Raw genomic sequence first — 13,056 nt, 5'->3', positions numbered from 1 at the left:
TGGAACCATCCAGAGCCTGGCCTGCTGAGGGCTTGACTTCCACTCCCACAGTGGGATCAGCTTCTCCATCTCCGTCTGTGAGCAGGTACTTCTTCCATCATGAGCTGGGAAAGGGGCTCCTGGGTCTGTGTGTGGGCTTAAAGGTGAGGAGTGGGGATGTTAGCAAGGTTGTCCCCCCCCCCCCCCCGCCTTGAGGCAGAGGTTAAAGGAGGATATCCCCATCCTTGAGGGCACTAGAGGATTCCATCTCCTTCCCTGGGGCCTGTTCTGATGTCTGTTCACCACCCTGGGTTCTGGAGTTTGGGACTCAGTAGAAGAGTGGATGTGTCTTAGAGCTAGACAAAAGCTCCTTCCTCTAGACGGAAGGGATCACGCACGCTAAGTTGCCTTATGACTTGTTACTTTGACATGGGCTGGGTTAATCAAAATTGAAAATGTGCATGGTGACTAACACTTGATGAGGTATGGAGGGGGCGCCTTTATGTAATGGCAGCAGTCAGTGCCCTATGTCCCATGTCCCTCAATCACCGAGCAGAACCCATTCTTTTTCCTTTCTCCAGCTGTGTCCCTCATCCCTCCCCTCGCCTCTGCTCACGGTAAGGAGGCCGTGAGGCTGTGGCTCAGGTCTTTTTCCTTCCTTCCCAGCCTCCAAACTCTCCCTGGTGAGCGGCTCCAGGGTCTCACTTCTCCGGTGTAGACATCCTGACTCTCATGGCTGCCGTTGCCTGTGCTTGCCAAGTTCAAGGGACCTGTGGGCTGGACCCTCCGGGGCCCTTTTATCCTTGGTTTGAGCTCTAGTTTGCAGAAGCACCTGGTCTTTTCCCTCTGTGTTCCAGAAGCAGAAGCTGACTGGGGCTTGGTTCCAGAGGGGCGAGCAGCTTTCTGGAGTAGAATCCAAATTTGTGGGTTCAAATCCCAGTTCTTTCACGACTAGGTTTAGCCGTTAGCTAGTTCCTAAATCTGAGCATTGGTTTCCTCAACTGCACAGCCATGATCTGGATATTCCTTTTGGGCCTGTGAGATGCCTCAACTGAATCAAGGTGTTTGCCACCGTTCCTGATGATGTGAGTTAGATCCCTGGGGTCCCACGTGGTACAAGGAGAGGACCAACTCCTACAAGTTGTCACCTGACCGCCATACATGGCACAAACATACGCACACTCCCTCCTACCCACTCTTATAGATTCTAAGTGTAAAACTAAACCAGAAATAAAACCCCAAGTTCCCCCTTTGGAAAGGATGGTTGGTTACAGCATCCAGCAGGCAGTTCAGAGTAGCAGGAGTCGCTTTTTACTGTAGAAGATTGGGAAGCGCAGGTAAGGAAACTGAGTCCCGAGTGAGTACTAGGGTGCTTGCACGGCCTGCCGTGGCCGTGGCTGTATCTTAGAAGCTGGACAGGATTTCCTCCCTGTGTTGATGCCTCTGATTTCTCTCTTCCATCCTGTCACCCAAGTTAAGGGACTCAAGTCCCATCTCCTCCCTGGTGACCATACTGAGTATTGTCTTAGCTTGGGCCAGATGAGTTGGGCAGGTAGGCTTATGGTGGCTCTCATGACCAGGGACCCGTCTCTTACTGCCTGGACTGTGGTCTTGGAGCTTCTAGTAGGGAAGGATAAAGGCTTGGTGGCGGGGAGAGGTGACAGACATGGGAAGGAGGGACTTAAGGCAGTAGTGAGGTCCACACCAAGTGAAGGCTGAAAGTAAGACTGGATACCAGACAGCCTGGGGCCAGGTTCCTGCTGTCACTTCTGTTTACAGAGCCTTGGGCCAGGAGTTCCGTTTTTCACCTGTGCAAAGGGACAGCAGCTGTCCTTTGAAGCACTTTAACTGCAGACAAGTTTTGGTTACATATGGTTGTTGAGACTTTTTTTTTTTTTTTTTTTGATATGGTCTCTCTGCAGCACTGCTGGTTGGCTTATAATGTTTCTGGTCTGGAACTTTCAGTGATCCTCCTGCCTCAGCTTTCTGAGTGTTGGGATTATGGGTATAGCCTTTTTTTTTTTTTTTTTTTTTTTTTTTTTTTTTTTTTGTGGTGGTGAGAGGCAGGGTTTCAGGTAGCCCCCCTCAAACTTGCTCTATAGCTAAGGATGATCTTGAATGTCTGACCATCCTCCCCTTTCTGCTCAGATGAGAGAGAGGCTTATGCCAACACACCGGATTCATAAGTGTTGGGAACTGAATGGACCCAGGGTTTTGTGTATGTTAGGCAAGCACTTTCCCTCTCTCTGATATCTGGGGTAGATAGTGGGTCTAATTTAGTCTAGGATGACTTTGAATTCACTGTGAAGCAGAAGCTGGCTTTGGGCTTCTGATTGTCCTGTCTCACTGCTGACATGGATGGCATCCGTCACCATGCTCAGCTCCACGCCTAACTTTAAAAAAAAAAAAAAAGATTGATTGATTGATTGATTTATTTATATATGAGTACACTGTAGCTCTCCTGATTGTTGTGAGCCATCATGTGGTTGCTGGGAATTGAATTCAGGACCTCTGCTGGCGCGCTGGTCTAAAGATTTATTTATTATTTTATCTAAGTACACTGTAGCTGTCTTCAGACACACCAGAAGAGGGCGTTAGATCTCATTACGGATGGTTGTGAGCCACAATGTGGTTGCTGGGATTTGAACTTAGGACCTTTGATGTCTAACTTTGATAGTTGTTTATCAGACACAGACGGGCAGGGTCTTATTGTGTTTCCCTCACTGGCCTCTAACTCACTATATAGACCAGTCTGGCCTCCAACTCTGCCTTCTGTGTGCTTGATTAAAGATGTGTACCACCAAGCCCGGCTTTGTAGTTACTCCTGTCTGAGGTGCTCACTTCGTTCTTATAACAGGGGTGGGAAGTGGAGTTGGCAATCAGATAGGGCAGCAAAGCCTAGAGGGACCAATGGCTCCTCATGGGGCTCCTCTGGGTACCTCCTTATCTGTGAAGCATCAATAGGTTGAAGGGTCGATGTACCAGAGGGGACCGATCTCAACTATGTATAGCATATCGCAGAAGGCCAAGATGGCAGCATTTGTTTCTGGAGGGAACAAGTACCATATTTCTGGGAGTGGATCTTAGGGCTGGAGAGATGGCTCAGCAGGTAAGAGCACACTGGCTGCTCTTCCAGAGGACCCGGGTTCAAACTCCATCAGCCACATGGTAGTATACAACTATAGCTCCAGTTCCAGGGGACCTGACACCATCTTCTAACCTTCATGTGGGCAGTGCACACAAGTAGTACAGACATACATTCAGGTAAACACTCATGCACATAATATAAAAATAAGTTTAAAAAAATTCTAGTGCTTATGTGATTCTGGTTTTTCAGACCTGAAGTCTGACCCCATGAGGGAAGGCCTGGATTCTCAGCACCCTCAGGCTGGCCAAGGTCTGGCTTGTCTGGACAGGTCTCCGGGTGGTGTAGGGTGGAGGTTTGCTGTAGTCTTTGCTCAGTGGCAGACACCTTAGCTTGTACCCTCAGCTTTGCTTGCACATAGCTACCTGCCCAGGCAGATGCCAGGCAAGAAGTGAATGCTGTCCTAGCAGGCCCTGTACTCAAGCTGTGTCCTTCTGCCTGTATGTCCTTCCTCCTGACAGTTGTGACACCCTGGCTCGTACTTTTATGGGAATGGAAGCAGTGGGTGGCTTCCCTGCCTCTCCTGCAGGTTTAGTCAGAACGTTTTAAAGCTGGGCTGTGGATTGTTGGCATCTATATCACCTGGGAACTGGTGGAATGTACAGACCATGTTCGTTTCTATCCTAGGTCATTTAAAAAAGAAATGCCTCTTTCTTTGTACTCCTGTTTCAGCATTTTCAGACATGTGGAATAACCGGGGTGGGTGGGGGGGGGTGGGTGGGGTGTTCCCAGAAAGCCTGACTTCTCTCTACTTTTTCCTTCCTCTTATTTGTTTGTTTGTTTGTTTGTTTGTTTGTTTTTGAGGGAGCCCAGCCATGCTTGTTACAAAGCCCCGGCTAGTCTGATATTGTGCAGACCAGGCTGACCTTGAGTTAATAGAGATCCACCCCTTTTGCCTCCTGACTACCACACCCACTCTACCCTGTTTCGAAAGAGTTGCCATTTTAGACTAGTGCCCTGTACCCCAAGAACCAATCTTATAAGAGCATTGGGGTACTGTCAGACTCGTATAAGAAAGAACATTGAGACAAATTGAGGAAGACGGTAGTGGGAAGGGGAAGAATGAGGGAGGAGTTGTGTTGGCGAGAATGAGTGCCAGGAGGCAGGGCAGGGTGGCACGCCTTTAATCCCAGTACTGGGGAGACAGAAACAGAGTTTCTGTGAGTTCAAGGCCAGCCTGGTCTACCTGTTGAGCTCCAGGACTGCTAGAATAACACAGACACTATCTGAACAAGGAAACAGACAAGTGGGAGCCAGGAATAAGCCAGCTGTGTTCTGGGCCTGGTCCAGGGCTGGGGTCCTGCTTTAGAGAATGGCTGTGTTAGGGATGAGTGGGCACACGCATGGGCCAGTGGCCCGATGTGCTCTGAGAAGCCTTTGCTGTCAGCAGTCCATGGTTTTAAGCATCTCAGTGATCCAGTCATGATCACAACTACTACTTATATCTATTGACAGTTTATCAGTGCTTGGTAGACATTTCTGTGTCACGTTCTCAGAAGCAATTTCCAGAACAATCCTCTAAATTAGGGAGGCACTGTAGTCCTTTCTGTTTATAGATAGAAGTACCTAGGCCATGCATAGCTTCAAGGGACTCGATTTAGGAATGTTTGTTTATTAGAGTCTCACTGTGTAGCCCTGGCTGACCTGAAAATCGCAGAGATCTGCCTGCCTCTGCCTTTGATTAAAGACATAATCCACTAAGCTCATCTTACTTGCTTTTGAAACGGGATCTCATGTGGTCCAGGCTAGCCAAAGACCTTGATTCTCCTCTTTTTCTACTTTCTAATGCTGGGAATACAGGTGTGCACTGCCATTACCTGCTTATAATGTGCTAGGAACGGAGGCTGGGGTTTTGTGTGAGCTAGGCATCACTATGAGCTGAACTGAAGTCCCAGTCTAACACAGGCTGGACTTAGCTAGAAGCTGGTCTCCAACTTCTGATCCTCTTGCCTCCACCTCCCAAGTGCTGTGCTTGCAGATGAATAGGTGTACCACTGTATCTGTAGTAGATTGAGGAGTTCTATAAGATTCTGTAGGGTTGGGGTCTCGGGAGAATGGTGGTAGGGATTGCTTGGGAGTGTTTGTGCAGCACAGCTAGAGTGGAGCCCTTGATAAAATGTTATTCTATCAAATGAGTAAGAGAAGCATGATAAGGTCATGTTGGGTGGTTGGGGATCAAGGTCCCAGCATGGGGTGAGAGGTTAAGTTTAAGAGATAAAGTGGGACGTTTGTTTGGGTTTTGTTGTTGTTGTTTGTTTTTCTTTTGGTTTTGATTAGAGAAGTGGGAGGGTTAGAATCAGTTTACAGGGGCTGTAGAGATAACTGAGCCACTAATGAGCACTTACTGTTTACTTAGTAGAGGCCCAGACTGCATAGCAGCGCCCTCACAAACACCTGTAACTTCAGTTCTAAGGGGTCTGGAGCCAGCTCCTGGTCTCTGTGAGGGCACACACGCGTGCACGCAGGCAGGCACAGAAATAAAAATTATTAAGCCAGGCGGTGGTGGCGCACGCCTTTGATCCCAGCACTCGGGAGGCAGAGGCAGGTGGATTTCTGAGTTCGAGGCCAGCCTGGTCTACAGAGTGAGTTCCAGGACAGCCAGGGCTACACAGAGAAACCCTGTCTCGAAAAACCAAAAAAAAAAAAAAATTTAAGTCTGTCTCTGATCTCCTTTGTATTTTCTTTTCTTTTTTTTAAAGCTCTCTGTATCTTATGTTTGTATCTTTTTTTAAAGATTTATTTATTTATTATACTGTACACTGTAGCTGTCTTCAGACACTCCAGAAGAGGGCATCCAATCTCATTGCAGGTGATTGTGAGCCACCATGTGGTTGCTGGGATTTGAACTCAGGACCTTTGAAAGCGCAGTTAGTGTTCTTAACCACTGAGCCATCTCTCCAGTCCCCGTTTGTATCTTTTTGTTGTTTTTACGATTTATTTACTTTATTTATATGAGTACATTGTAGCTGTAGTCATTCATACAAGAAGAGTGCATCGGATCCCATTACGGATGGTTGTGAGCCACCACGTGGTTGCTGGGAATTGAACTCAGGACCTCTGGAAGAGCAGTTAGTGTTCTTAAGTGCTGAGCCATCTCTCCAGGCCTCCTCTGTATTTTCTTGCCTGTGTTTTCAGTGCACTTTCTAGGAGCCCCAAGACTTCCCCTGGTGGTACAGGAACCCTTAATCTCACAGTCGAAGGGCTAAGCCGCAGGCTGCATAGGGTGCCAGAGTCACTGTGAGAACCAGAGCTCAGTATTGTCACTGTTCTTCCTAGCCAGGGAAAGGTCTTCTCCCTTAAACAGTCCCATTCCTGGTAGACAATGTAGCCATATCCTCTGGGTGGCCCAGGGCAATTCTGGGAAGAGAGATGAAGGTGCCCTAGGAGACAGCTGCCAAGAATGGGTGGGACAGTTTCCATGAGGAAGATCACCAAGAAACCCCAGACGGAAACCAAATGTGTTTTCTAGGTCCTGAGAGGATATTTGGAACAATGGTGATAGATGGGGGAGGCTGTGTTGGAAAAGGATTTCTTGACATCCTTAAACAAAGCTGAGTCTGTAGGTTTGACTTTTGTTTCTCTGAAGGATGTTTATGTAATTTCCCGAAGGCAAGATCCAGAGCTCTGTGAAGTTGTCAGGCCTGTTGTTTATACATCCAGCTTTGGAGCTGGGCAAGACTTCCATTAGGGAGTCTCCCCATCTGACTCGGAGACTGTGGGATGGGGCTGTCAGAACTTGGGGTCGAATGGGGTCCTCTTGGCCTTGCCACCCTCAGATCTCTTGATTTGTTGGTGGTAGCAAGGGGCATGGGTAGGTGGAGGTTGGGGCGCTTTGGAAACTCATTGCTACTGAGGGCTGGGGAAGGTTAAGTTGGTATTCAACAAGGTGGTAGGCAAAAGGCTGGATAGAGTCTTTCAAGAGAGCACCCTGTCCAGATGCTGGGCCTAGCTGTATACCGCCTACCCAGCAGCTAGGGACTATGAGTCACACTCAGTGGGGGGCACAGAGTCACTGGCCATTGTGTGTCCTGATTCATTCTGTTCTCCCAGTTTTACAGAGATGACTAGGCCCTGGCCTGGATTGTGCTCATAACTGTGGGTGAAGGGCTCAGACTCTCTACAAATATGAGAGTCCTAGAGGGCCTGCCTGTGAGCATCCATCCCTCTGCTCCTTGTCTATAGCGTACTCTGTGGTCATGATCCACATGTTCTCCCCGGTACAGGGGATTGTGAGTCCCTGACATTCAATGTGGCATTTCGAAGGCACTTCTATATACTACTTCCCTCCCCCTCTTAAATTAAAAAGTTTAAATCTATTTTATGTGTATTGGTACTTTGCTTGCGTGTATGTCTGTGCACCATATGCATGCCTGGTATTTGTGGAATGCAGAAGAGGGTGTCAGATCCACTGGAACTGAAGCTAGGGATAGTTGTGAGCCATTGTGTGGGTGCCAAGAACTGAATCTGGGTCCTCTACAGGAGCAAATGCTTTTAATCTCTAAGCCACCTCTCTAGGCTTTAATTTCTAAGCTACCTCTGTTGTGTTTCTTTAAAAAAAAAAGGAAAGAGAAAATATTATTTTATGTATGTGGGTGTTGTATGTGTGTATACATGTATCTGAACATCTGTACCGTGTCAGATTGAGAGAGTGATAGATATTCCTGTGATGAGGAAGGCCCTATGCGCTGCAGGCTAGAGAGACAGGGCCATGTCCTACTGATATTTCAAGTACGGTGCAAGCGACTTTGAGTTTCAGGCTCTTCGTGTATAAGATGGCAAACACAAGGATGTTTATCTGTTCAATCTGAATGTGCATGTGGAGGACCCCCGTCACCTGCTACAGAACTGTCACTTGAGAAGAGTCTGCTACATGGCTGTCCTTGCTCTGGTCTGTGGTTTGGCTCTGGGTCCCTTTCCCAGGGCTCACCTGGCTCCTGGGAGCTACAGGGCCAGGTTGTAGAGCTGCCATAGGTAGGCAGTGCTGTGGGTAGGCAGTACGTGTAGCCCTCCGCCTTCTGGAACTCTCAGACCAGGCCCTCCCATGCTTTGTCCTGAGGCAGGCTTATGTAACAACCTAGCCTGGCCAGGCAGGACACAGATTCTCAATCTCATTTTATCCCCTCCATTGTGTCTTCCTCTCCCTTCCCCCACGGAGCTGTTGTTGGCCGGCTTCCTCAAGCTGCAGGTCTGAAATCGGACCCCTGCTATTCTCCCATCAATTGATTTAGTCTGATTGATTTAGTCTGCAGGTCTGTGAGGCGGGCAGCCCCTCCCACCACTCAGAGCCTGTGCTTGCTTTGCCGGCTGGCAGGCACCTTGGATTTCTGAGGAAATGTTGGCTATTAGACGTCATGGGCTCCTGGTGTGACCTGCCAGCCTGTAGGGCCAAGAGGCTCCTGTTCCCTGTGGTCCCAGTTCTGTATCTGTACCTTTGCTAAACATCCCCCCCCCACCTCAACACCTCACTTCTCACCCAGCCCAGGCAGGCGGCCTTCCTGGTACAGAGAAGTTGTCTTCCTACCTGGTCTCCACAGTGCTGGTCGCACCTCCTGCCCTGAACTCTTCAGCAAACTCAACACTACGCTTTCTGTCCTTTTAGAGAGAACAGAGGTTAGAGGCTGGCGGGCCACATCTGCCCTATGGGCAGATTTTGTTTGCTCCATGCCAGATATCGAGCTAGTAGTCAGTAGATTTTACTCTATAAAATACTTCTGGCTTTGCCAGGAAAAAACAGATCTTCAAGCTGGACATAGTGGTATGTATGTGCTATTAATCCCAGAATTTGGGAGGTAGAGGTAGGATCAGGAGTTGAGCCAGCCTTAGTTATATGAGTCCCTGTCTCACAGCTTGCGCTGTTTCCATTAGAAGATTGAACACCTCAAGCCTACATTCTCCAGTGGCTCCTGCTGGGGACGAGGTCTATGCCCTTTACTGACCCCTGCCTGTCACTTCATGTGCTTCATAATTCTTTACCACAGAGGCATCGGAGTTTGCCACCCTGTCCTTAGGGCAGAGGCTGCTTTCTCTCCTGCTTGGTAATGTGCTGTCTGCCTGTCTACTGTGGCTCTTCCTGGGCAGCAAGGGTGTGCTGGGAAAAGTGCTTAGGCTCAGGACTGTGCATACAGAAGGAGTATAATAAATAATATCCTGTGGGAATGAAGGTCCCTTGGCCGCTGTGAACCAGCCTGCCCTGGGCCCCGGGGTTCTCCCTCCAGACAGGCTCGCGCTGGTGTGTGTGTGTGTTTGTTTGTTTGTTTGTTTGTTTTGAGATAGGATCTCATTAGGTAGCCCAGGCTGCCCTTGAACTCAGAGTGATCTTATTGACAGGCCTTCCCAGTAGTTATAAGCATGGACCATGTCTGGCTTTCTGATGTAGGGAGCAGTCGCTGAGAGTGTTACCTTGCAGTGGTCCATCACAAGCTCACAGAAGCTTGTGGGGCTCAGCAGTTCTCAGCTGTACCATGTATAGGTCTGTCCCTGTGCATCCTGGGGCGAAGGGGAGGGTGGGAACGCAGTGAGCACAGCTCTGGTATTTACATCACCAGGCTCTCGTGGTTGCTTCTTGATGCTTCATTTAGCCTTCAGCTCCTGTCTGTCTATTCAAGGTTTATTGGACTTGTTTTTTCTTTATTCTTTTTTTTTTTAAAGATTTATTTATTTATGTATTTATGAGTACACAACTCTTCGGACACACTAGAAGAGGGCATTGGATCCCATTACAGATGGTTGTGACCACCATTACGTGTGGTTGCTGAGAATTGAACTCAGGACCTCTGGAAGAGCAGCCAGTACTCTTAACCTCTGAGCCATCTCTCCAGCCCCCTAGTTTTGTTTGTTTGTTTTTGTTTCTTTCTGAGACAAGTTCTTAATTGTATAGCCTGGGATAGCCTAGAGCTTGCTATATAGATCAGGCTGTCCTTGAACTCACAGAAATCCACTTGCCTCTGTTCCAAAGAACTGGGATTAAGGTGTGGGCTTCCAAGCCAATGAAGATTACACTTTTTGGAAGTGGACTTTGCTAATAAATCACAATTATTCTGTGGCTATGAAAACTCTGGGAAACTCACAGAAACTGCCTATAGATTTCTGTTCCCTGCCTCTGTTCTAGGATATAGTCTTTCCCTCCCCAGAATATCCAGCCATGGAGAGCTCTTTGAGGTCAGATTACATGTTGAGCATTCACTGTGTTGTAGTACACAGAGCCCAGGGCTTGTAGAGGGCCTCAGAGTAACTTTAACAGGAACACCTCCCCCACCCCCACCCCTGGCTTCTCTTTCTCCTCTGGGCCAGCATGTAGGGCTCCTCCCTGTCTCTGTGGCTCCTCATGCTTCTTGAGCAACTCTTCAAGGATAACGCATTAGGCAGGTTTGTGAGGTGGGGTGAAGGCCCAGAGGGTTTCCCTTCCCATGGGCTGGCAGCTCAGGAGACAGGTATGCCAGGAGAGGTGTGCTTTGTCTGATCGGAAGGGGAAGAAGCTGGCAGCTTGGCTCTTAGCAGGTAAGTACTGGGCCTCTGCTCTCGGGCCTTGTAAGAAATGATTGGTGTATTGAGGTCCGGTGGCATATGGGCTGAAACATTAAGTACAAGATGGAACAAGCCATTTACAGCTGAGAGAACTGAGATTCTAAAGGGCGGAGGCGCTCTACGTGTTAGCCTGAGTATATGCAAATCTGGGCTGGAACCTCGGGTCTTCTCCTCCAAGCCGGGCATTGCTTCTGTCATTTTCCTCTGCATAGTTAGTGGCAGATCACCCAGTGGAGACAATCAGCTGATTGTCTGAGGAGGAGAAGGTTGGGGTCTGGAAGACTGAGCAGGACCACAGTATCCTGGAGGCATGAACTAGCCTGGGTATGTGAGTGACCCTTTAAATACCCTGCATCCTGTTTCTTGGTTTTCCCTTGCATTGTCTATGATGGGCCAGCTGTCTCTGTGCCCACTTCTGCCTGGCACTGGCTTTGTGCTTTCCTTTGAGAACAAAGCTAATTTCTGATAGTTTTCCTGCTGTCAGAGGAGAAGGACAGACAAGGCCCTGGTTTTCCCCTCCACCTGCTGAGAGCATTTGTGGGCTGTGGGGGGACACCAGCAGCAGCTCTGTGAGGACTCCTGCCAGTCCCAGTGTCAGGACCTTGAGCTTCTTTCCAGAGGCCCAAGGACTGGAAGCAGAGAGAAATGGAACATAGAAACCAGTGGTCACCACTGGGAATTTGGCCAGAACTGGTCACATGAAAGCCTAGAGATTTCCCTAAGGCCCGGGTGTGGTATCACCCTTCAGGGCTCAGGGACTAGATGTGTCTGACTAAGGGAGGCAGTAGTCACATTCAACACATTTTTACAAACATCTGCCTCATTCAGGCCTTTTCTAGGAACTGACACAGTACACAGACTAGACCAAGTCTCTGTTTTCATGTCACACCACCAAGGGGGCAGCGCCAGCAAAGCAGCAAACACTGTGTGCTGAGTGGTGAGGAGTACCCAGGAGAAGAGAAAAGCTGGCCTGGGGATAGCAGGGGGGCTGTCTCAGGAGGGAGGAGCATGCCAGGCAGAGGGAGCACCAAGGCACCTGGGCAGGCAGACAGTGGGAGGAAAGGAAGGAGGGTGGATGGGTGGGAAGGGCTTCTTATCCCTTAGGAGGGAGAACTTCGAGGCAAGGGGAACCTGCTAGAGGCTTGGGGTGGAGGACTCACCTGCTTAGCTTTTCATGCAGAGGGGGATCATGGGCAGGGAAGGGCAGGGGTTATGCAGGCTGTCAGGAGGTGACCATCCACCCCCACCCCCCATGAATAATGGTGGCTCAGTGGCAGGGAGGGGGGCCCACTAGGAGTTGCCTCTGGATTTATCCTGTAGGTTGAGCTGACAGATTTGCTGAGGGATTAGCTGTGGGGGTGAGAGGAGAGTGTGGCTGGCTGGCAGCACCGGAAGGACATTGTTGACACTAACTGAGAAGACAGGGAGGGCTCAGAACAAGCAGGCTTGGAGAGAGAACTGCGATTTCTGGTCAGTTTTGTTGGGGTGTAGCACACACTGGTGGAAAGTACCTGGGGCCCCCCCCTGAGAGCTGCCGGGTCGTAAGGTGTGCCTGCCCAGAATCTGTTCTGAGACAAGTAGTCTACCTCCCTCAGTTCTGTCTTCTCTTGGCAAACCTGCCTTATCCCTCCTCCCGACAGCGGGCAACAGATTGTGGTGAAGGTCTCAAATCCTCTGTCTGGCGTGCCTCTTGGGAAGGAGTTTTGCTTTTGGTGGGCCTCGGGGAGCTTGAAGGGGAGGTGGGGGCCTCAGGCTCTCTGCATTGCTCTACCCTCCTCTGTACAGCAGTGTTGTCCTGGCGTCTAGTTCCCAGGGCAGTAAGGAACGTTTGAGGAGATAGCATAGTACAGTGGTTAAGAATTTGAGTTCGACTCAGGCAAATGGACAGCGAATACTTCCTGTGCTGCTGGGCTGTGAGACTCTGGGCAAATGAAAGAACCTGTCTGATCCTCTATTTTCTCACCTGTATAAATGGTCCCATCCTAACACCTGCTTCATAGGGGGCTACTTTGAAAGTTCCTGATAGGTTTGCAGAAAATACTTCACAAAGATTCGACACCACACTCAAAAGGAGCAGTTAGCAGCAATGACCCGTGTGGTCTGTCAGGGTGATGGGTTCTGCCTACTGGGTTATGAGTGCTGTGTTGATTTTTTTTGAGCAAGAACACACTTACTTGTGTTTTAGTGGGGGGGCAGCTGGAGGTGTTGAGATCTGGGATAGTGGGGTTCTGGGGTGTGCTAGGGATTCCCTTTAATAGCTAAGTAAATTGAGGAATGGGGAGGCAAGATGCTTAAGCAAAGTACCAGAAGATCCCCTTAACCTTGTCGTCTCCTTTTGCTCTTATGAGTCTTGCTCAGAATTTCAGCAACTTCCTGTGAACTTCTGCCTCAGAGTGAGAACAGGGCTG

The 13,056-nt window shown here is 49.2% G+C and overlaps 1 protein-coding gene across 3 annotated transcripts in view; it reads left to right on the top strand.

Annotated features, from left to right (window-relative positions):
• Ndst1 (N-deacetylase and N-sulfotransferase 1) overlaps positions 1–13,056 on the top strand; it is a 63,299-nt gene that overhangs the window by 4,240 nt on the left and 46,003 nt on the right. The window contains exon 1 of one of the 3 annotated variants that reach the window (XM_029471719.2): positions 10,428–10,621. The exons of the other annotated variants lie outside the window; for them this stretch is intronic. The gene's annotated coding sequence lies outside the window, so the exon portion shown is untranslated. Of the gene's footprint in view, positions 1–10,427; positions 10,622–13,056 lie in introns of those variants that run through there. 3 annotated transcript variants of the gene reach the window in all.

Source organism: Mus caroli, unplaced genomic scaffold, assembly GCF_978045245.1.
Source record: "Mus caroli unplaced genomic scaffold, Mus_caroli_1 scaffold_19, whole genome shotgun sequence".
Classification (NCBI taxonomy): domain Eukaryota; kingdom Metazoa; phylum Chordata; class Mammalia; order Rodentia; family Muridae; genus Mus; species Mus caroli.
This window is presented reverse-complemented; position numbering and strand designations above follow the sequence as displayed.